Here is a 23,718-nt window from a genome sequence, read left to right as displayed (position 1 = left end):
ATGCTAAACATTTAGAGCTCTAAATTTGTTTGCATGCATGCTCGATGTGCTTTTATTAAAAGTGCTTTAAAGTGAGCCATACTGAGTGTCCCTAAGAACTTCACTTATGCCTGGATTGGGACAATACAAATTTGCAAGTAGTTGAGCCCTTCTCCCATTTCATATTCAAATTCGAATCGGCGCCGGCGCCACCTGCCAGCCCGTCGCTGTAGTTTTGCACGATCCGCTGCCATCGTGTAGTTGTTACCCCTCAAGCGGACGCGACCCGATCCTCCTCCGATCTGCCCCAGAAAGCACCAGAATAAAGGCGATCGCCAACGAAGCAACTGCGGTGTGGCCAAGGCTGGGATTGCAAGAACATTGTTCTCGTTAAACCGAATCATGTACACAGGGCCTTGGAGGTCGGTCGGTCGTGGGCAAAATGTGCTATCCGATTGCGCATGCGGGCCACACAGGAATAGGAGAATCCCTATCGCCCCTAGTTCTCCCCTTCCCAGATAATAAAGACAAGCCCGCTGCAGAGAGACCGATTTCATTGAGGATCGGTGCCGGACTTCTAATGACATCTATGCAGTCTAGTCTACCGGTTATCTGGTCCTGCAGATTCCGATTCCGGGGAGACGGTCCCGAAACCGCAATGACCCCGATCGCCGCAGGAGCATTGTGCGATCGTCTAGCAGTTAAGGACAAAATCGGAGGAAGATATGGAGGAGTGGCTAATGCGCCGACACCCCGCTGTGAGGTGAGCACACAGCCGCCTATAATTGAGTTATACATTCGACTGGCCAACTGACCCCTTGGGTTCCTGATCCCCGATTCCCAGTCCCTCGCCAAAAGGTTCGCAGCAGCTAAGCGGACAATGTTTTGACATAAATAAATGCTTGAATGACTTTAAGTGATCGCTGTTTACTTTGACTTTCTATGCCTGAACTCAGTTTTGGCATGATTTATGGGGCACGATCCGGCGACTGCTCAAGACATTACTTTCGTATATTCGTATAGTCGTATATAAATTCTGGCCGGGGTGGACGGGGGATGGTTTCGATGCTAATTCGTATTCAGGTAGTAAGCGGAAAACAATAAATATATTCGCAGCCGTCCTTTGGCGACCCAAGCTTGGGCTGTGGTATTATGACTTATAACAATGCACAATAAATGGATCAAATTTATAGTGGATATTAAGGTGATTGAGCATTGTTCTTTCACAAATTGCTTGTCTTTTTAATATTCAAGGTTTAAGATATATCGAAAAAGCATTCGCATTCAATTCCAAAAGTATTTCGTTAAGAGTCGCAAAGACTTAATCAAATATTTATATATATAATTTATATTTGTAACTTAACAAACAACTCAATCTAATTTATTTAAGTGCCATAGCTGGGTATTTATTATTATCCCCTAGTACATATGTTATTAGAAATGTGTTATCCTATCTGAGCTTTATTTTATAGGATATCATAAAAAGATATCGTTATAAATGTCATTTTCATTTCGTAACCATAACAGGAGTTTCCAAAAATCAGTCAAGAATTGCCTTCTGAACTGCCTTATATTGAGTATTAAATAAATTAGCAACTAATGAATCTCCTAATACCATATAGCACATAAACTGGTTTCAGTCATGCATATCAAGCAGCTGTTTTCCAAACAATAATTAAACATATAAGTATGCTTCACAAATTTGATTACAGAAAATGTAGCATACTCTTGGGCTGAAACAAAATGTAGTTTTTGGTCGTTGGTATGCGTGATCGGCATTCAACTAAGCGAAGTAAAGCCTATGAATTCAAAATTTAATTTAGCCATATCCCATATGTACCATATATACCCCATCCTCTAAACGACCGGTTATGTTCAGATGGCCCTGAACGATTCCGGCGACAATAAAAAAAAAAAAAAAAAAAAAAAGCCATATCGTAAGTTTGAAAGTTTTTTTTTGTTTTTTCCCTTATTTTTACTTTTTACGTATGGTCTAAGGGATCAACACAAACAGAAATGTTAATCATGTGGAAATTTTTGCAGCTAGCAGTTAAAAAACATTGTATCCTAACAGTTATTTTATTTATTCCCCCTTAAGAATAATTTAACTCTGGTACAACCGAAATAAAAACAAAGTGTTGCTAATTTTGTTTTTACTAGGTAAAAAATAACAGTGGTATTATAAAAAGAAATTTGTGAAGAAAATCCAAAAAATGCACAACTTATATTATTATTTTAAAAATCAACGAAAAAAAGTGGATTACTTTTCGCCTAACCAAACTTGTACGTATATAGAAAGTTATATATATTTTTTATATTTTTTACTAACTTAAAGGTGCTGACATAGCAATTTAAGTATTTTAATTGATTTTTCAATCTTAAATCCATAACTGGTTTTAAGTTTATTGTGTTGTTCTTTAAGTGCATTGTATTGAATTTGCTTGATCCTAAAACGAATGCGTTTATAATTATAACAGTAATCGCCTTTTAATACAAGGTAACAATGCATAAAATTAAGATTATATATTCAGTTTTAAAATACTTCGTTTAAAATTGTTCGTCTACCCATGATTTTTTTAACATATCTATTTTTATAATCCGTTATTGTAATGTAGTTATTGCAATTTGGTTCTTTTTAAGTTAAATATAATAATATAATAATAATAATATTTCGTTTTACATATTTTGATAAAAAAAAATTAAAAAGTGTAAACATTATTTTCATGAAGTTTAATTATACTATAAACTAACAAGAGTTTTTTTAAATCGAAGAGACAGAGAGCAAAAAAACTATTTCAATTTCATATTTTCAGTAAAATTGTCAAATATTTTCAGAACTTAAAAATAGCTTCAGAAATATTTTGTAATCTTTTAAGTCAAAAGTATACTTTACGGTAAAAAAAATTGATTTTATGGATTTTTGTTGCTAGAATAGTTATACAGTGTGCATCTATTTATATTCAATAAATTCTTGTTGGACAATATTGAAAAATATTTAAGTTACAACAGTATCACGGTATTGTGTACAAATTTTATCTGTTTTGTTAATATTAATGTCCAATTGTTTCGAGCCGGTCCATTGAAGATAAGAATGCAGATAAGGAAGTAGGTAGAAGCTCTGTAAAATAATAATTTTAATTAGTGAATATAAATAAATTTGTCAGTAATAAAATGATACACAAACCGTATAGCTTCAGCGGAGTTCTTTGCAGCCAGGATTGACTTCTGAAATCTGAAAAAACATTTTAATGATTGTTTCAAGAAATTGTATTCTTACTTACACGCAATTTAAACGATCCGAAATTAGCTTTTTGGCCTGAGTTTCTAAAATAAAAGAAATTGTTCCTTTTTTATTGGGCCGAATCCATCATTGGCTTGAAATAAAATGAAATCATTAATTATGAAAATATATGCTTACCTCTATTCGAAATTCCTGTACTCTTACGATTTAAAAGAGCAAAGAAGAGGAAAAGACTTCGATTCCAAGTGGAGACAGTTTGTCTGGTTTGACTACCTGTTGGATGTGCACACAGTTGGATGTGCTGAGGCTGCCCCGACTCATCCATCGGATAAGAATCTAACTCAATGGATTGAAAATGAATGAATCAATTTCATACCAAAATCAAGTTTATTTTTGTCTTAATGTCACGAATCAAGAATGCATCGGCATTTGGGCTTTCCACATCTGAAATATCAAGAAGATTCACCGTAAGATAAAGAGTTTCCGGTCAAACAAAATAAATGACACAACGAGTTGACTACAGTGATGACTTGAAATAGATGTCCTCATATATATTCTTGACCATGAGAAAAAGAAATATCAGTTGTAAATATCTGTTTTTAAAACAAACAAATGACTATGAAATAATGTTGTATCTAATGCTTTTTATTCTTACAGCTTTTTTTCTGTCACTTTAAAATTACCGAATATAGATAGAAAACTTTTTTCGCCAGCTTGGGCATTTTTATTTATTTCATTCAATTAGATAACAATCAAAAAAATAATTTTTCGAAGTTTCCATTTCATGGTCAATTGATTTAAATAATATCAATTATTTTAACAATAATATTGTTTATTACGGCTTGTCAAATATAATGCAATACTTTCTGAAAGTTAATTATAATCTGTCTCATATTCGAGGCATGGCTGTACCGAGCGGCAAAGTTTTCAAAACAAAAGAACTCCTAAATGAAGCCCCAATACATTTGGGCTGTTGAACGGGCATACAAACCAAATAAACACGTCGGTTTCCATTCGTTCCCCACACTTCACGGCCAGCTAATTAATGACGTTGGTCAGTCGGTCCGGTTTCCTCGATCCCGATCCCGATGCCGATGCCGATCCCTATACCTATACCTCGATCCCAACGGATCGGACCGGGGAAATATAGAGTGCAGGCCCTATAGAGTGATGCCATTTTGGTTTTTGTATTCGTTTTCGTTTTGACTTTGGTTTTGGTTGTGGTTCGGGTTAAGGGGTTTCCTTTTCTCCTATAGTCTGGTGACGGTGTCGTAAGTGAAGTGCCAATAAACACGTGATTTACTTAAGCTGTGATCGAGCGGCAGGGACGTGGGCTCTCAGTGGATCTCTGGGACAGTCAAAATCATGGGGCTTATCGCTGCCATCGGCCATCAAGATGCCGCTCATTAATTTTAAAATTAGGCGGGTTTTCAAGAAGAGAGCGAGCCCCAGAAATGAAGTCCACCTTTGGCTGAAGACCGACTAAACTGGGCATCTCATCCCTGGATCCCAAACCCCTTTCCCGAAGAGACCCCGCGATGCATTGCGACCGACCATGAGTGCATAAATTAATTAAGTCGGTCGGAATGGGAACGTGTCGACCTTTTGTCTGGCATTGTGGCGAAGATGGCGGCTGTGGACCCTGCTGAACGTGTACGTGAACGTATAGATACAGATACATATACATATAACGTATAACGTAGGACGTTGTAAATTAAAAGCCGCGGCCGGGTCCTTTATATGCAGCTCCGCCGCAGACTGAGTCATTTGCATTTTGCCGACCAGACCAGGCCAGGCCAGCCTGATTATGAAAGATGCTGCGTGGGTGATAAATGGTCGTTGTCAGTCGAAAGCCCTAGCGATTGTTGCACTTTCAAATCCTGGACCATCCTGAACCATCCTCAACCATCCCGGACCCTTTCAACCCCATCATTTACACCAGGGCTAACCCCTTGCTGGGAGATTAGCTGCCGTCCTGCCAAATTTATTTGTGTGTTTATGTTCATCCCTCGACTGCTGACAAGGGCCGTGGCCGAAAGCCAATGCTAAAGCCAAAGCCAAAGCCAAAGGCTACACAAATCTAATAGATCCCGATTGAGTTTTAATTATTTCACTTAATTTTCTGGCTGACTTGGTTCACTTAACTCTCGCCTGTCTCTTCTTTTCCACTGAATTGGCTGAACAAGCTAATGAAGCGAATAAATTTCTTGGCAATTATTTTGCGGATTGTTTTAATTGACCGCAAGATGCCTTGAGCTCGGGCTGCCCTTGCCTGCATAGATAAATGAGTGACTAGCCGAAGGAATCAAGAGGATAAGACGTCAAAGGGCCGCAGCAGGAGTTCGCTAATTAACTAATTGGCAAGTCGTTAACTCATGAGCCAAGGGGATTTTGCCCCAGAGCAGCAGTTTCACCTGCAATTTGTGTGAGTCCACATCTATTTTATATTTTTCCAGGCAACTTTCTCACATAAAAAACGTGACTTTGTTTATGATGAGTGATTGTTATGAGTTGTCAAAAAGGCATGACACACAGCCAGCCGCATGTGTGTAGGCTATTTTTTTTTTGTGTAAAGAGGGGTTGTGATGGCCATGGCCGTTAAGCAGGAAATCCACCAGGATCTGTTAGAGTATGCCGTCAACATATGCAAATAGACTTGTCTACGGAGTCAAACTGAAGGTGGCCAAAAGGACCACGTGACTGCAACGGGTTTTCCACCCTCGATGAAATACCCACCGCTGTTGACACCGCCCCCTGATAACAATCAACCCTGTGCGGCGGCCTCGGCGGGAGTTTACTTTAATGTTTTGACAGTAAAATAAACATATCCAAGTGCGGCTCTCATCACACGAGTGTGGGTGGACCGGTGGGTGGTTTTTTGGTGCGCATGCACGAGTACTCATTCCCATACCCCTGACTAGTACACACATGTTAATACCCGAGTAGCGGGGGCCAAGCACATAGATGTCAAATATAATTCATCATCCTGGCAAAACATCAAAGCCAGCCCCTGCAAGGACCAAGGATCGAGGTCCGAGGACTGTGGACCAGGGCACAAGCACAAGGCTACCGGCATGAGCAAACACAAAGTCGCCAACAGCATCATTATCAGTTGGGCGATGCTTTTTGCCCGGTCAAGTGAGCCAAGCCAAAATCCTGAGTGTCGTCTGGCTAGGGTGTCGAAATGAATGGAGTACACTGAGATGATTGGACCATCAGAATGACACTTTAAAGTAAGAGACCCTATAACTATCTTTAGAGTAAATTAAAAATTATATTCCTATAGGAAAGCACGAATAAATATTTTTTCTCGATTTATTTAAATTAAAATAATATATTCAAATACTAAAAATTTTTACCTAAGATCATGTTTTATTTGTTAATTCAATTTTCGGTGCCATCAATGTTTTCAGTTTAAATTTATTCAATATTTAATTTAATAGCTTATTTTGGCCTTATTAAATGCAATAATATACATTTTGCCCTTCAAAATTCATTAAATAAAATACATTTTTTTTTTTAATTTTACGAATCCGTTTTTTTTTTGTTTAACATTCTTTTTGACTGTGTGCAGAATAGTTAGTTACAATTGCCTTGAATTCTCACTGCACTAGCAAGTTTTTGTAGGTAGAACACCAGACGTTTTCCAATTGCTTAACTTATTTAACGCTGGTTCTTTTTTTGGTAAGCTTCGAGGGCTCACAGGGCAAAGAACGGCACTTAGGTCGAAGGATTCGCACGACGTCCTTTTAAATAATTAATGTCAATTAGAGCCAAATCTAACTTTGGCCATCAGTCCGCCCGAAGGACTCAGGACGACTGCGACGACTTAAAAAGGTATGAACTGTTATTCGCCTACCTGTTCTGCCAACGGAACTGCCTGCTGTTGGGCTGTCTGTCATAAATATTTTATAACATCAATTACCAAGCACTTAACTTTCATGAATTTAATACGAAAGCTTCAGCTGCTGTTGCTGTTGCTATTACCGCCGAGGGTAGACACTCATTTATCTTATGTGCCAATGACGAGCAATCAACACTCAGCACTCGATGTCACTTTTTCCCTGTTTTCTTCGTTTTCTTGGATGGGACAAGTGTAAGCCGGAAAATACACACATCTGCACACATATGCTTATAGTGTCGGTATCGACTCCTGGTCCACCACCCCAGCAAAAAAAAGGGACCACACTTTCCGATTTGGGTTTGGAACAAAATACCAAGACTGCCGTGATTTACTTCCCCTTGGCTGCGAGAAATCCCAAATAAAATAAAATTAAATACGCATCAGGAGCACAAGTGCTAAAGGCCCGCGGCCAGGTCGCCAGTCCCTCGTCTGGCTGATAAAAACAATATCAATGGCCCACTGAATAGACCCACCCTCAGTCCCAATCCCAATACCAAAATCCGCCGAAGGACGACCGTCTGGGCCAAGATTGAAGGCAAGGCTAAGCCACACAGTCACTGTATCGGATGAAGCCGGCGCGTGCCGATGACGCACAATTCCCCCCATTGATATTCATGGCCGATTTTCGGCCCGATATGCTACTCCTTCCCATTTCGCGTTCCCAAGACCAGACCAGAGCGGAAAACAAAACGGTGCACACATAAATAAATAAAATTTATGGCAGCTAGCATCGGTGAGCCGTCCCAATTGGATTTCGGGGCACTTGTAGTGGGGTTTTGATATGCCCGATTATTTCTGTTTGATTGTTTGATTAGATCGGTGGGCCGGAATCCGGTGAAATGTGGTTAAAAGAACAGCCACGCTTAGTGGCATATGTTGACTTAGTTAGTATTTTGTTTGCGAGGGGGTTTTGGTAGTGATTAATTTGATTGGAAGTACTGTGATATAAATATGCTTTCCTTGGGGTTGTTATTATCGTTAAAGAGCAATATTTAATCTGCAAATATTATGATATTTTAATCAAATAACAAACGGAGTTATCCAGTTTTATTTCTGATTTGTACTACTTTATTTATAAAGAACAGAATTTTCCCCAGAAAGATAATAATAATAAGGGATTTAGTTAATATCAGAGAAATAATTAATATTACAAATTAGGAAATTCATAAATCTGTCGTTTGAAAAAACTTTAAACCAAATTTTAATATGATTTAGGATATATAAATTAAGAACATTTAATATTTGGCTAATTTGTAATTTCTTTTTGTCCTCCCAATTTTATTTGTATCAGAAAAGTTATATTATTGACTTAATTTTTATAGATGTTAAGGTTTTGTATATATATTAGTTATAACCTGTTAAGATTATATCTGAACAAGGCATACTTCGCAATAAAAAGTCTACAAATTTTTCAGTATATATTCTCCTGTATGCAATATGGACTGTAAGTCATATTCATGTTTTAAATAATTGTTGTATACAACAATAACGTTGAAGAATAAATAAATCAGAATCCATTTATATTTTTCCTAATTGTATTTTCCTTTTTTCAGTAAATCATAATAATTATGTTAAAAAATAATAATAAATCAGAAACCATTTATATATTCCTTAATTGTATTTTTTCTCCCTAATTGTATCAGCTATTAATTTCAATTAAATGAGCAAAACAAATTCTCCCCATCGCAATACTATTTAACTAATCTGGCTACAAGAACGCACCCCCGCGAAGAAGGATTGATTTCCGCCACCGCCACCCCAGCCTCTGTGCACTGTGCTGCGAACTTCAGCATTTATTCCGGCCAAGTCGAAAGGGCTCTAAAGTCTCGGTTTATCTAAATGCTGCATTGTACTGCTAAAGTGTCCCCTGAGATTTTCTGAGGCGTTGAAGCGTGCCACCCCGGTTTTGGGCCAACAAAATGCAGTGGTTTCCGGTTCGCCAGCGACCCCAGGCCCAGGGCCATAGTGGGAGTTAATTCGCCAAAGTCAGTAACCTCATCAAAAAACGGCTAACCGTCTGTCTGAAGTCGGGTGTTTGGGACTGGGTCTGGGTCTTTTAGCCAAAGCTATAGCCTGCTGCTGGGGGTGTCGTCTACTCCATCGCTGCCACATTAAATTCACGCCAAACGACGTGAGGCGCATATGTTTATGAGTCTCGTCGAGATTGAAAGCCAGGAGTGGAATCGAGTGGAGTGGCATGCCCATGGTTAACCGAAAGCGAGGCAGGACGCTCCGTGCATTAAAGCCTCATGGTCACCGCTTTCCCGATGCTGCTGGCTGCTGGCTCTTGGCTCTTGGCTTTCTCTCCTCGCCGCACGCTGCCTGCTAATGGATTTCGTGGCACTGCCAATTGAAGGGTTAGGGTTAGGGCTAGGGCTAGGGCTGCAGGAGAAGTCCTCTTCTGGCCGCGCAGCATGCTTTCAATTTACTTCCACTTCCACTTCCTCCTCCAAACGCCCGGCTCTGTTATTGTTGTTGCTGTGACTTACGCACCGTGAATGAATGCCAAAAGGCGCAAGGGGGCGGGGCAGGAGGTGGTGCCCGTGCCCGGGGATGCGATGCGATGGCCCAGGACGATACACACAAAATAATTACAAGTTCTTTAATTAAAAAAAAGGGAAGGACATCTTTGAATTCCATATAAACTTATTCATGGTAATGTTTGCCATTTTCACATAGCAAGAAAATGACAAATAAGTTTATTAACATTTTGTTTTCAAATCAAAAATAAATAAATTTAACATTTATTAGCTGCTATTGTTTGCCCAGTTTGTAAATTGTCATTTCGTTGTATCTATAGGGTTATTCTAAGCTTCCCACATTCCTAATGTTTTAGCGTTGAAAAAGCTTATAAGTCTAAAGTTTTAAGTTTCAAGTTACACAAACAAAAAAATTATACAAAAATAATTTTATTTTTGAATGATTTTCTAATTAATGTATAATTTAATGACCAATCACGAGTATCACAAACTCGAAATTAGAATTTTTGTTCCAATTGTGAGCATAAAATTAAAAGCTAAACAATTTTAAGGCTTCATAAGAAATAATACAAAAGTTTGAAGTTAAATAAATGCTTTTGTTTACTATTATAGCAATACAGCTCTAAATAATTTTCTTTCTACTTAAGAGTCATATTAGTTTATTCCCAGTGTACAGCTGTGCTTTTGGTGCACGCGACTTTCACACTAACGTAATAAAGAGCTCAACGACACTCAAATTGAATACGTCTCATGGTGCGAATGCCGTAATGATTTTCTATGTGGAACTCGATGCAGATAATGGGGCGACCTTCCAATCCACCCACCATTCCAGCCCATCCCCCCAACCACCCATCCACTCCCCCTTTTTCGTGGCCACCCCACGTAGCGTCTGCGGGCTGGGCGTTTTTGTTTTTGTTTGCCTGGTGATAGAAATTAACCCCTCAATTGAGGTTGAATTTAATTTGGCGCAAAATGGCAAGGGGGTGTGTTCCATCCGGCGAGTGTGTGTAGTAGAGTGTAGTGTGTGTGCTTTCCCTTTTCCGGCGGCTGCTCACTTTGCCACCGAAAGTAATATCGCTGTTAACGCTAAAGGGCCATTGTCAAATTGTCTCTTATTAATTATGATGATGCGTGTGCCGACTCCGTCGATGGGGTGGTGTCGCATGGAATGCAAATTTCTGGGTCTGGGTCTGGTTCTGGTTCTGGTTTCATGGGCCTGGGCCTGGCGTCTTTAACGTAATTTATTGCGCTCTGCTCACGGGCAGGCTTACGGCTTACGGCATATTCGGCACAGTGATAGTGAAAAGTTAAGGCCGGCAGGGTGTTGCGAGTTCTATATCTGGTGCGTCTTTCGAAATCCTTCTGTTTTTTTGGGCAGCGGCAGGGGATGAGTGGAGAGGAGGCCGGAGATAAGGTGGGCAGAGATCCCGGAGTCCTCCGGCTCCGGGTGAATTGATTTGGGACGAAACTATGCAAGGCACCCATGCAAAGTTTGCTTAATTTAGCCCAGACAATGGGGCTCCGTTGAACAATGGCGCACAATGCCATCATCGAAGCACAACACACACACTCTTGTGGTGACCAGACCCCCACAATCGGTTTTTGGGGTCCCTTCGAATGCAATTCGACAGCTTAAACTCCCGGGGGAATTTCGAATTAAGTCGGCTAAATATTTCTTATGCAAAATTTTAATCGAAGTGGGGGATAAGTCCTCGTCTATAAAACTTTAAGTTCTAGGTTCTTTAAGATGGGATGAGCAATTTGTGTTGAAAGAGTAAGATTATAATTTCTTAAAGGATCGATTTTATTATAAAAGAACAACTTATTCTTATATGGCCTTTAACCATTTATTTCATCGGCAAATTTGTATTTTTTATTCTGATCTAGAAGTTTACATTTTTAAAAACCCCTCAAAAAATAAAACTATTTTTAATGGTGTTTTACTATTTATATGAATAGAAAATACACAGTTAAAATCTAAGTATTCTTTGCTTACATTTATTGTGTATTTTGAATCAAAAACAAAGTTCCAAAAATAGTTCCTAAATTCACTGCTCAAAATTCGTAAACATAATACGTAATTAGAAAATCCTAAGAAACGAATCACCACCATAATTCCAATCGGTTCTAGTGAGGTTATTTAGATATTTTAAACTAAGGTATCTTTAAGTCGAAACCATTAAGTTCCCAAAAGAGTTCCTAATTAGCCCTTCACATTCATGACTTGTGTTCCACAGGCCCAGCAAATATCTGTGACCAAAGTAAGCCAGCGGACACCTTAGGTGTTGCGGGATGCCACATCTCTCAGGCGCTGGCTGACGCTGACCCCCAAAGTGCCACAATTTATGGAGTCGCAGCAAGTCGCCTAGCGCCCGCTGATCGCGTCTTGCGAATCGCGTTCCATTCACTGGCGATATTTCACTGCTTTATTAAGTTAATTTCATATATCACAACTGCAGGCGCCAGTCGCTTGTAGGGCATTTGAGTGGCTATTCCAGCGACATCCCCGTTCGGAGCACTCCTTCTGACCAGGACTGGCTGTGGTGCGCAGCTTGAGCTCGTTACTTTGATGCATTTGGGGCGCGCGTTTATTTGTGGACGCCACTTGAACAACAGCGGGGAACTGCACTGGAGAAAATTACCAGTACAGTTTACTGAGAGGTATACGTTGAGAAAATTAAATCAACTATTTATGGTCAGTGAGTTTATTAGCTCCAACTCTTTTGAACCTATTTTATATAATTTCAAAATTTCATTCTTTGCATTTGCAGCAAAATATATACTCAATTTTTGTAAAATAATATTCCTTAAATGTCTCTCTTAGAAGTGGAAAGGTTGCCAAAAAAGACATCTTTGTGCTTAACATATTTTAAAAATTGTAAGCCTTAAAAAAAAATATTCATTGAAAATTCCATATTCTCACCTTTTTATTATTGTTTAAAATTTAAAATTTACGTTTATTTTTTTGGGTTTTTGAATTAGACTACAAATATGCTGAACAAGTTTACTTTTCTTTTTGTGCACCTCTTACAAGCTGTTCTGCAGTTTGCAAGTGCACTAAAACAAGCGACTGGGGCTCGATTAAGATAGCTCACCAAATCTGCGCCCCGAACAATGCCCAAATTGGCAACATCACTCAATTGATTTGCGGCGTCCCCAGCTGCGTCCCCTTTCTCCTAAAATATCGACGGTTTTTTATGCCGCCGACCGCCCATTAGCCACATGCGCGCCTGCGTGACACAACGGCATCAATCAAAGTTTCACCCGTTATTCCCCATGACGTATGTGTGTGTGTGTGTGTGTGTTTTTTGTGGGTGGGTGGTGGCTTTTAGGGTGGGGGAGGGGTATTCGCGGTTCGACTTTGCCATAGGCGTGTATTTGATTCGTTTGCCTGTGCCGGCTGCGCGTAAAAAGACATTTTGACAAATTCAAGTAGCGCCATCTACACTCGACTTTAATAGCTTTTATACTGCTTGTCACGATATTTCATCAGTCAAAAGGGGCCGTGGCGTGGCCCAAACCACGGCCAACACAAGTATAAATGGATTGACACACATGGCACTGGCACTTCGATGGCAGGAGGGGTATATACGGAATAAAAAAAGCTAGAGGAAGCGCGAATTTTATTCGATGTTATTTCCATTTGAAAATGAGTTATTGACACATGTAGCCACCCCCGAAAAAAGGGACAACCCGTCGCAACCGCAGGACCAGTTCCCGATCCCAGTACCCCGATTTCCCAATCCCCGAATCCCCGATCCCCGGAAAATTTTTGGAACATTGCGTGGGAGCGGCCGGGCAAAGAGCGCGCATAAATTTTGGGCTGCCAAAAAAAAAAAAAAGAAACAGAAATAAAAGGGGGACTCCCCTTTGTTTTCCCCCCATTACACACTCAGATTGCGATTTGCCTGCTTTCTTTTCTCCGATTTGATTTATTTTATTTGCTTTGTGCGGCGCCGCAAGTGCTTCGCCCAATGGTTTATTAATATCGTAGGCGTTGCTAGTAACGTGCCGCTTTTGTTTGGCGAAGTGATTCGCCAGCCGGATACGTTGTTATATTATAGTCCCACAACGAGGCCGGTGGAAAGCGGTTAATCAAATATCCCACATTATGGTCGTCATAACACAAGTTATTCGCCTTGATTCGGGCGTTTGTTGGGTTAGCCTAACTAATTTGGAAATAATATAGTGGGTGAAATTCCATCGGAAAATGATTGGGGCTTTTATTTAATGACCGCAAATCGGTAGAAAACTTGTTTTGACAGGTTATTAAATGGTTTATTAAAATATTATTAAGCTAACAAATATTAAGAAATTCAACATGGATGTGCATTCTTTAATTCACAATTAAAATCATAAGGAAAAATAAAAACTCAATCAAAATATTTAACTAAGCCATTTTCTTGCATTTTCTTAAAGTTCTTTTCAACTACAAATCTTAAAGCACTCCAATGACCCTGAAAATCTTATTTACCAAAAACTGGACCCTAAAGACAGTGTTGCGTTTGCCCCTCCAGACGACTAACGTAGGATGACAGAACTAGTTAGATGACTGATTGATGAAGTAGATGAACGAACGAACAAGTGATGAAGCGGATTGCGTACGTGTGTGCCACATTAGATATTCATACGCACCGTGGTCGGGATATGGCCACCAGGAGTAGATGTATGTAGATTGCGTTTTTGGGGGCGATGAGACGAATGTCCTGGGGCCGCCCAGGCGCTGTTGCTGTCTGATAAATCACATATTTTCGCTGATCAAATCAATCTAATTGACATCACTCAAAATGATGGCGGAAAAGTTTCCACATTCATTTTCGCATTCGCAACAACAACAACAACAACAAAAAATGCGAATAAATGAGTTCCATCCCCAAAACGAACGCCCCGGGGTCTGTTTTGGTTTAATGGTGGCTCTGTTTTGCTCTTGTGGTGCGTTCCCATTCCGCAGAATTCAGCTTCCAGCTCCATCTCCACATCCCCCATTTCCCAGTTGCCTATGCGGTGAAGCAGCGTGATTTATTTTCATTCCGATGGCAACGCCACCCAAATTCAACGCTCCGTCATCCTGACATTCGAATTGAAATGCAAATTCTGACGAATGTGCGCTGGTTTTGCGCACATGCCTGGATGGAGCGGAGCGGTACACGGCGGGCAGCAAGGACATCATGCCTGAGGGAGCGGGAAAATGGGAGGACGACGGATTGACTGACGAATGACTCCCGGCGACAGTATAGGCGGTAAATGAGCGAGCTATCCATGTGTGTTACTTTCTGGATACCACACTCGTATATACACCCTGCATCAGCGAACTCCACACACTCACATGTGCCGAACCCATCCACATAGATATGGATTTGGATTTGAAATGGCATATGGGCATACGTACACCTTCGCATGTGCGTATAATTTCACATGCATCCCACGCCATTTGAATTGAATAGCATCTCATTTACTCTCGCATCATTATTTTTATTTGAGTACCTAAGACGCTTGAGGACGAAATCCGGCTGCCAGGCCGTGTCCAATCGACTACTGAAGTGTGGTGCTGCCTCAATCGAAATATATCGGATAAGTTATCGTTTTAAGTGGATTCAAGCTCCATGTATATATGAAGCTGAATGTGAAAAGTGACCAAAAACCTGCAGTTGTAAGTCCATAACATTTCTTTCATAAATCCGATTTTGATTTGTAATGTATTTATAGACTTGTGGCTTAGTTCCTTCAAAATCTTCGTTTAAATCATGGTTTGTAGTTTTGGATTGTTTTTTTTTTTAATTTCCGAATTATGGTTTTGCAAAGCTAGTTACCAAGACCTGAAGTTTAAAGTCCATAACTTCTCTTACAGACATCCGATTCTTAAGAGGTATACCTTAAAAAGCCTAAGACTTAATTCTCTAAAATTAATTAATTCTAAATTAATTCTCTTTTAATGATGTAACCCCTTTCTTGATTTTCAAAAAATAGTTTTGCGGAACCAGCTACCAAAACCTGAAGTTTTAATTCCATAACTTATCTTACAGACTTCCGATTCTTAAGAGGTATATCTTAAAAGGCTTGTGGCCTAATTCTCTGAAAATCTGCGTTTAAGTCTTAGTTTGTAATTTTGGATCGATTTTTTTGGAATTTTAATGATGTAACCCCTTTCTTGATTTTCAAAAAATAGTTTTGCGGAACCAGCTACCAAAACCTGAAGTTTTAATTCCATAACTTATCTTACAGACTTCCGATTCTTAAGAGGTATATCTTAAAAGGCTTGTGGCCTAATTCTCTGAAAATCTGCGTTTAAATCGTAGTTTGTAATTTTGGATCGATTTTTTTGGAATTTTAATGATGTAACCCTTTTCTTGATTTTCAAAAAATAGTTTTGCGGAACCAGCTACCAAAACCTGAAGTTTTAATTCCATAACTTATCTTACAGACTTCCGATTCTTAAGAGGTATATCTTAAAAGGCTTGTGGCCCAATTCTCTGAAAATCTGCGTTTAAATCTTAGTTTGTAATTTTGGATCGATTTTTTTGGAATTTTAATGATGTAACCCCTTTCTTGATTTTCAAAAAATAGTTTTGCGGAACCAGCTACCAAAACCTAAAGTTTTAATTCCATAGACTTCCGATTCTTAAGAGGTATATCTTAAAACACATGTGACTAAAATCTCTAAAAATCTGCGTTTAAAACATGGTTTGTAATTTTGAATTCCAAAAAATGGCTTTGCGGAACTAGTGACAAAAACCGGAAGTTTTAAGTCCATAACTTCTTTTACAGACTTCCGATTTTTAATAGGTATATCTTAAAGGGCTTGTGGCCTAATTCTCTGAAAATCTGCGTTTAAATCTTGGTTTGTAATATTGGATCAATTGTTTTTACTTTTAATGATATACCCCTTTGTTGCCTTAAAAGTGGCAATAAGTTAAAGTTATCCCATCAAGGGCAAAATATTTATTTCTTTTTTACTTTCCTAAAAGAGCCTGCCTGTGCTTATTGCACCACCTATTAATGTATAAAGCCTAGCCCATGTACTCGGGACTATGCTACACACATGGCAAACACTCACCCTGAAACTCCTGCACTGAATCCATCCTTTGCTTCTAATGAAAGTCTGGTCGGTTAATTCAACATCTGCAAAATGCAAGCATGTGGATATTTTTAAAACAATTTATGTTGCCGGGCGGGCCTACTTAAAGCCGGCATCATCCGCTTGGGCAGGAGCTAGAGCTGGAGCTGGAGCTGGAACAGGAGCAGGAGCAGAAACAGGAGCTCGTCCATCAGCCTGGACGTATGTAGTACGTGGTGTCTGCCAGCATGTAAATGCTGCTTACAGGCCCAGACAATATTAACAATTCCCCGCAACTTGGCCGACACTGTACTCGAAGGGTCGTCCCTCAGTGTGTGTGCGGACATTATATGCACATAAAGTGCCCTGCTTCTGCTCCTTCAACTGCAGCCCTCGTTTCTCTTCCTTCGTCCTTCGCGACACTCGTGGCAACCATGTTGGTGTTTTTGTCCCCGCCATAGACGCTGCTCCTTGGCCACGTTAACAACTGTATCCCTTGTGGGCGCTCTCGTTTGATGTAGACGAGGATGTCCTTCGTGCCCTGTAGGAAATGCTGCCAGGCCGTGTCCTGGCGTCGTCCTAAAAGTATGCTGCAATATTTTCCAGTTCTTAGCGAAATTCTGCCATGATCATAGGGGTAGAAAATAAATTAACATTCGGGGATGAAATTGAAATGGATTTGAAACTTAATATTAAAATAAATATATATATATAAATTTATTAACAATTAATGCATTCACTCAAAAACATCCATTTTTAAATATTATACGTAGTTTTCAAAAAAATTATTTTATTGAAAAAATAAATATACTACAGAACATATTACGTGGAATATTATTTATTAAACACTTACAATTATTTTAAATTCAATATATATGCTTTAAGTATCAAATTATTTATTTTATATGATCTCAGTAGTTACAGTTCTTATAAACTAAACATGAAAAGCGTAGTATAGTATAGTTTTTAAAATGTGAAGGAATAATATAGTTTAATGTTTAAATTTGATTGAAAAGTATTTTATTTTAGTGGAAAAGTTTTACGTTTGTACCTGATTTTGTTATTAAAAATTTAACTTTTTTGGTATAAAACAACGTGAAATTTTAGATTAGCTTCAAATTCGTGCACTGAAACATGTAAAAAATCTGGGCTCTTCCCCTATAAAGTCCATCCACATATGAACAATCGTGTGTACCTAACACTCATGTGGATGTGCCTCGTGTGTGTTGTTGGATGTGGACTGCCACTGCCGCTGTCAGTGACGTCGTCGTCGTTGTCGTTGTTGCCGTTGCTTTTGTCGTTGTTGTTGTCAGTGTCGGTCTCGGCGGTCCAGTCGCTGGTGAAGGCAAAGTTGTTCAAGTGGCAGCTTAATTCGCATAAAATGAAAACACGCTGTCTACATTGTTCCTACAACTTTTGGAGTTTTTTATGGCACTTAAAATGGCTGCTAGACAAAGGCTTAACAAACGGCTACTGCAGGATCTACGGCTCCTGCTCTCTCTTTATTACGTCTGTGCTGGCGTATGTGTTCCTTTCATTTTGGCCAACTTGAAGACAATAATGGCGTATCTAACAGGCTTATTAAAGGTGGTCTGGTCAAAAACCAAAAAAAAAAGAGAAGACAAAATGCAATCTCAGCAGCAAAGAAAAAAACCGGTTGGCTGATCCCCTACGTGGATATGGATATGACCTCTTTTAAAACTGTCGCCCCCACAGCAACACTCCTGCCCGAAAATCAATAAATGCAAATTCATTTTTATTGTTAACATTTAAATAAAAGGTTGGACTTCATGGGCAGTATACAATGTAAAAAGCCGGGGAATGCCACCTCCGATAAACCAACATCAATGAAAGCACTCACATTTTTTTATAAATTCCCTGTTCTTCATCCGCAAGCGCCAGACCTTTGCGGACGCAGCTCCATTTCGCCCAGTCCACCTGGCAAACGGACATCAGGCATCAGAGTGTCCGCAAGTCCGGAAAGTCCGCAAATAATCGACTACGGTGAATCCCATTTTTAAAGCAGGAAATTCAAGGAATTTAAAGGCTCATTTTCCGGTAATGTAATCCGTGCGAAATATTTAAATCAATTTAATTTCAAAGTAACTAAGCTTTTAGGAATAATCTATTATTGTGCTCTAAAATATCAGTTGGATTAATATATTTGTTTATCTATTTGTGTTTAAGAAAACCTTCTAGGGAATTAAAAATATCCCTTCAACTTATGAAAGGTTGAATGACAAATAAATTATCACCCTTATGAGTAGCAATGGATAATAATAAAGACATTATATAAGAATGTTTTGTAGAAAACATTTCATTAACTTCCTGCAATTGGAAGCTGGTATTTTTTAATAACAGTCAAGGGGTTGCCACAAAAAGCGTGCCAAGCGAATGAACAGCTTAATCGCCAGCACGAACGCTAAACACTCACTGTAGCGGTGGCTCCTGTTAAAAGCGACCCCTAAAAGCCATAAACTAAACCTGTTCCCCCAGGTTATAGTTGGTCTTTTCATAGCTGGATAGGTTTTTAGAAAGAGTCTCAGTTGGTAACCCAACGATTGACAAACTGAATTGAAGTTTTCTCAATGGGGAAGATTTTTTTTTAATTTGGTTTTAGTTTTCAAAGATACCTTATACATTATTTAATAAATCACTGTTCAATACACTATACTATAAAAAGTTGTAATTGTGTTTCCTAGCTTCTTATTAAAATAAATAAATTAATATATATTTATCATACAAAATAATTATTGCGATAAACAAATTCCACATTTAATGGTGAGAATGGGTTGAAAGCATTAATAAGTTATGTTTGTTTGGAAAAAAATTAGCAATGTTTCTCAATAATTTACACACTTAACAAGGTTTCCCGAAGAAATGTGCGTGCAGTGGCGCTCTTCATTAAAATAAAAATTCATTTCGCTAAAAAGTATTCATATGGCATATGGGAGGAGGGCTGTCAGACGGTGGATTCAGTCTACCATCAAATGAAACAAATTCTATTTTAGTCGAACGCGAGAAATAGTTGCATGCCACACAACAAAGCAGACTCGTTCCTAGACTGGATTATGAATATTCAGCGGTGGCCTTATTTTATTCGCACAGAAGCGTAGAAATTTGACCCAAAACTCAGGAGCGTGTCAAGTTGGCGTTTACAAAATATAGGTATTTCATCTTCTCTCTGGCCAAAATCCAATATATGGTATATTCCCTATTTTGGAACAATCAATCGAGTACGTAAGGTATCGCCATTCCCACAGCCAAAGGCAGGCAACGACCCTTCGTGTAGGTCCAACTTCTTGCTCCACTGCACCCAAGTGCAATCCGCTTGCATGTGGATGTGGATATGGACGTGGACGTGGACGTGGATGTGGCCAACTGGCCGTCGCCGATCTGCGGTGTTGCTGTTGCAGTTGCAGTTTAGCGGTTATATTCTGCATAAATGAATATGTAATTTATTTTATTATGGTGCAAATTGCGAATTGAATTGTTTTTAATTATTCCATACTTCGCTGGTAACCGCCAAGTTTTCCTAACCGCACACAGAGTCTAGCCAGTCGGTTAGTTACGAGCGTATGAGCACGAACAATTCGTACTTATTCGCGATCGGAAACAAAATACTTTTGGACATAAAGACCAAAACAAAACTGTTAATTAGCTTGGTTTCTCAAAGCAAACAAGGAAGGTCTAAGTAGAAAAAAAGTGGAACGATTTAAACAAAATTGTTGCATGCTAACTTTTGGGACCCTAATTATATTGTTTAAAGCGAAAATAATGCAAGTGCGGAAATTCATCTACAATTCGTTGATCTATTAATTCCAATTAAAAATAATGAGGTTGATTTTTAATTTTTAGAATACGAAAAGCAGAGGGAAAATAATAACGTTTTCGTAATTATTTTTATGCATTTATATTTGAAGGCAAAAAAAGGTGAATAACTTAGGAAGGAATCAATTATGGTTATTATAATTTTGGCCCGAAATTAAATTCGAAAGTTAAAAACAGTTATGATTTCACTTTGGCGTAAAGCAGTGAAGTTTTTAAGTTATTTTATCTAGTCTTAACGAAACCAAGAAAATTAATAATGTCCTAACAATCAAAGATTTAAGTCTATTTTTGTATTTATTAGAGAATTTGTATATTACCCCATTCAACCTCTTTTAAATTCAAAACCTCACGAAAATCGGAAAAAAGATAAATCATAACACTAGGGAATTTGACCTGTGACATGTGCACTTAACACATACTTTAGTTTAATACATTTTATGACCGTCCTCGGACCTTCAAAGTATCGCAGCGGCAGTATGCAAATTTCGCTTGCGTTTCGTGTGCGCTTGGGAGGATATTACTTCGTTCTCGACTGGTTCTACACCTTTTGGCCATAACAAGAGTGAGTGTGGTGGCCGTGCTACCTGGCCGACAGCCGGCTGCGGCTTTCTTGAACTAATTAAAAATTCCAGCGCCGCAATTGCGAAATTGGTCTCTTATCGGTTGTATCATCGACGCCACGAACGCTTAAACATGATGCGCTGATGAATAGCTGCCTAGGCTAAGGGTGTACCACATATCGTATATGCTTTAGATGGGCAAGAGGTTGGGTGGCGGGGAAAATGGGAAAGCATATTTATTTATGAATACGATTATTTTGCCCATGATAATTTTTTGTTTCTCTCGCTGGGCAGGTTTATTTTGCAATGTCGATGGTGCCCGCAAAAGCGACGGAGGCGTTTTGCGAAACAATTTCTGTTTATGGTCCCAGACACGCGACGAACATAGTTGCGTGGCTTTTCATCATACGAATAAAAAATATAAATAACGAGCGCAAGAGAAAACTCTTAGGCGCTGCGCCAGGTATTTTTTAAACCCATTGCATGGCATTTTCAGCTCGTCAAGGAAAACTAATGGAAACATATGCTACAGTCCGCTGGTCCAGCACCTTTGAAGGAGCTTACTTTTCGTCACGAATTGATGTCTTAAAGTCTTAAATATCTATTACTTGTGTTTGTCTATGCAAAAAATATTTAAGTAATAAAAAAAACGTAAATCGGATTACAATTATCCAATGGATTTATAAATCTAGTATTTTAAATTTATTTATGTACCTATATACCTATATATATTAAATATTACTAACCATTACCCGCTTTATTACAATTTCATTGAGAGCTCTTTGCGACTATTCATGACTAGTCAAATATAATTTACCTTAGTGGTTTTATGAAAGTTCACGAGTTCCTATATGCAAATATTTAATTGGCTATATTTAAGGTTTTCAGTATTATTAGAACAACATCAATACAAAGTTTAAAATTTAAATCCTTGTTTTTTTTTTCTTTTACTCTTTATGTTTTTATTTATTTACAAAGTGTACCAATTCTTAAATGATAATATGTCTTTTACATATTTTTATTTTTAATTGTGTTAATATCCTAACTTCGGCACAGAATCAGCACCCCCGCAATGATAGGTGATTATCTAGAGCACTATCACGCAATTGTTGACTGAACAATACTTACATGAAAGCGCTGTGGGGACTTCAAGTAGTTCAGGTAGCAGCAGTTGCCGTTCACCGGGTGCAAAGTCCACGCGGCCGGGGGTCACTTGTAAAGCTTCAGCGTTTCATCGTTCCAGCGTGCCCGGGGTCATGGGCGTTATAAAGCCGCCGAGACGTTGGTTGACAAGCACGTGACAGTGTAAACTTTGGCACTCTTGTGTCTGCTCATGTCGTGTGGAGCTGTTGATCTAACGATACTCCTACCTTGGCCCAATCAGGGGCACGCACTTTTGGGTTATTCACAACTTTGGGTTATTTGTGGATATAGATATGTGTGTGGATACGTGTACGGATACGAAAACCACCCACCGCCACCCATCGTGTGGCAACCTGTTTCGGCCTTGCGCGCCCACTCTCGCCCATGATGCGCGCATTACCGAGTTCGAGCGCATACTAGTTGTGTGTTGCATGCTCGCTTTTGGCCAAAAGCACTCATTGCAAAAGAGAGTGGCGGAGAGAGCGAGAAAGAGAGAGGGTTGCCGGTCGGCACAAAAGTTGCGCATGTGCAGTGGAAAACGGGTTTTCTCCGCCAGTGCAAAAGAGATGGGTAGTCCAATTCGCGGGCGTTACTGCTCTTTCCAGGTGGGCGGCAGGCGGTGGGCGGTGGTTGCAACTGGAACTTGGAAGGTGGAAAACGCTCCGCCTCCTTGAACGCCACGAAATATGGCCAAAACGCTCGGGCAGCCTTGGTATTTTTAGGCTACGAATATGCCAGGTTTTAATTAGTACACATGGCCGGAAAAACCAGGGGGTGTTCTCAAATTGCCAGTGGGTGGATGACTGGGTGGCGACTGTTTATGCTTCTCCATCATACCTTTGATCCAATTTAGAAATACCATGGAGCCTGCCAAATGGCCAATTAACTCACTTCTGATCAAAGGCAGAACAATTCCCTTTCAAGGACTCCAATATATCCACAAGCGATCCAAAAACTAGACGGCTATCCGTGGGTTTTACTGCACCCGGAGAAATGGGCTGTGAATTAATGTAATTAATTTATTTATTTAGATCTATCAAGCCTTATTGTAAACGATTACACAAATATAAAATAACCAACCAATAACAACAAATTGAATAAATTTAAGATTGCCTTGGATTGCTGTTAGGAAAAATTTGCATTTATTATATTAGAGATAATTACAGAGGAAGAGCAGACAATGCAATCTGATTAAATATTTAAATTGTTTTTCTTTCACTATTGAAAACTTTTCGATGCGAATTCGGCTATGCATTTTTATCATTTTCACTTAGATTGATTTTTATTCAAAATAACTAATTTTGCATAAATGAATATCAAGCTTACATCAGCCAAACAATTATAAAATTAAAGTACGCTCTATCTTTACTCTCTAAATATTTTACATGTACTTAGCTTAAGCTTTGAAGATTACTTTTTTAAACTTCAATGAATTGTCAAAAAAAAGCAATACAAAAAAAAAATAACCAATTTATCCGGTATTAAAAAAACCTACTAAATATTTAAAATTCTATAAAAACTATTAG

The 23,718-nt window shown here is 39.0% G+C and overlaps 1 long non-coding RNA gene across 3 annotated transcripts; it reads right to left on the bottom strand.

The window, feature by feature from the left end:
• Nucleotides 1–25: 25 nt before the first annotated feature.
• Nucleotides 26–22,590, bottom strand: LOC108146997. Of its 3 annotated transcripts, none has more exons than XR_005977255.1 (7): nucleotides 22,178–22,590; nucleotides 16,783–17,278; nucleotides 16,659–16,723; nucleotides 3,398–3,664; nucleotides 3,261–3,324; nucleotides 3,164–3,211; nucleotides 26–3,097 (listed from the first exon to the last, which is right to left on the bottom strand). It is a non-coding gene; the product is annotated as an uncharacterized LOC108146997 (long non-coding RNA). The 3 variants fall into 3 exon arrangements; XR_001774505.2 differs by having other exon boundaries at nucleotides 27–3,097; nucleotides 3,261–3,303; XR_001774506.2 differs by having other exon boundaries at nucleotides 27–3,097; nucleotides 3,261–3,303; nucleotides 16,783–17,248.
• Between the last annotated feature and the right edge of the window lie 1,128 nt (nucleotides 22,591–23,718).

This window comes from Drosophila elegans, unplaced genomic scaffold (assembly GCF_018152505.1).
Source record: "Drosophila elegans isolate 14027-0461.03 unplaced genomic scaffold, ASM1815250v1 contig_208, whole genome shotgun sequence".
Lineage (NCBI taxonomy): Eukaryota > Metazoa > Arthropoda > Insecta > Diptera > Drosophilidae > Drosophila > Drosophila elegans.
Note: the sequence above shows the minus strand (reverse complement) of the source record. Positions and strands in the feature narration are given on the sequence as shown.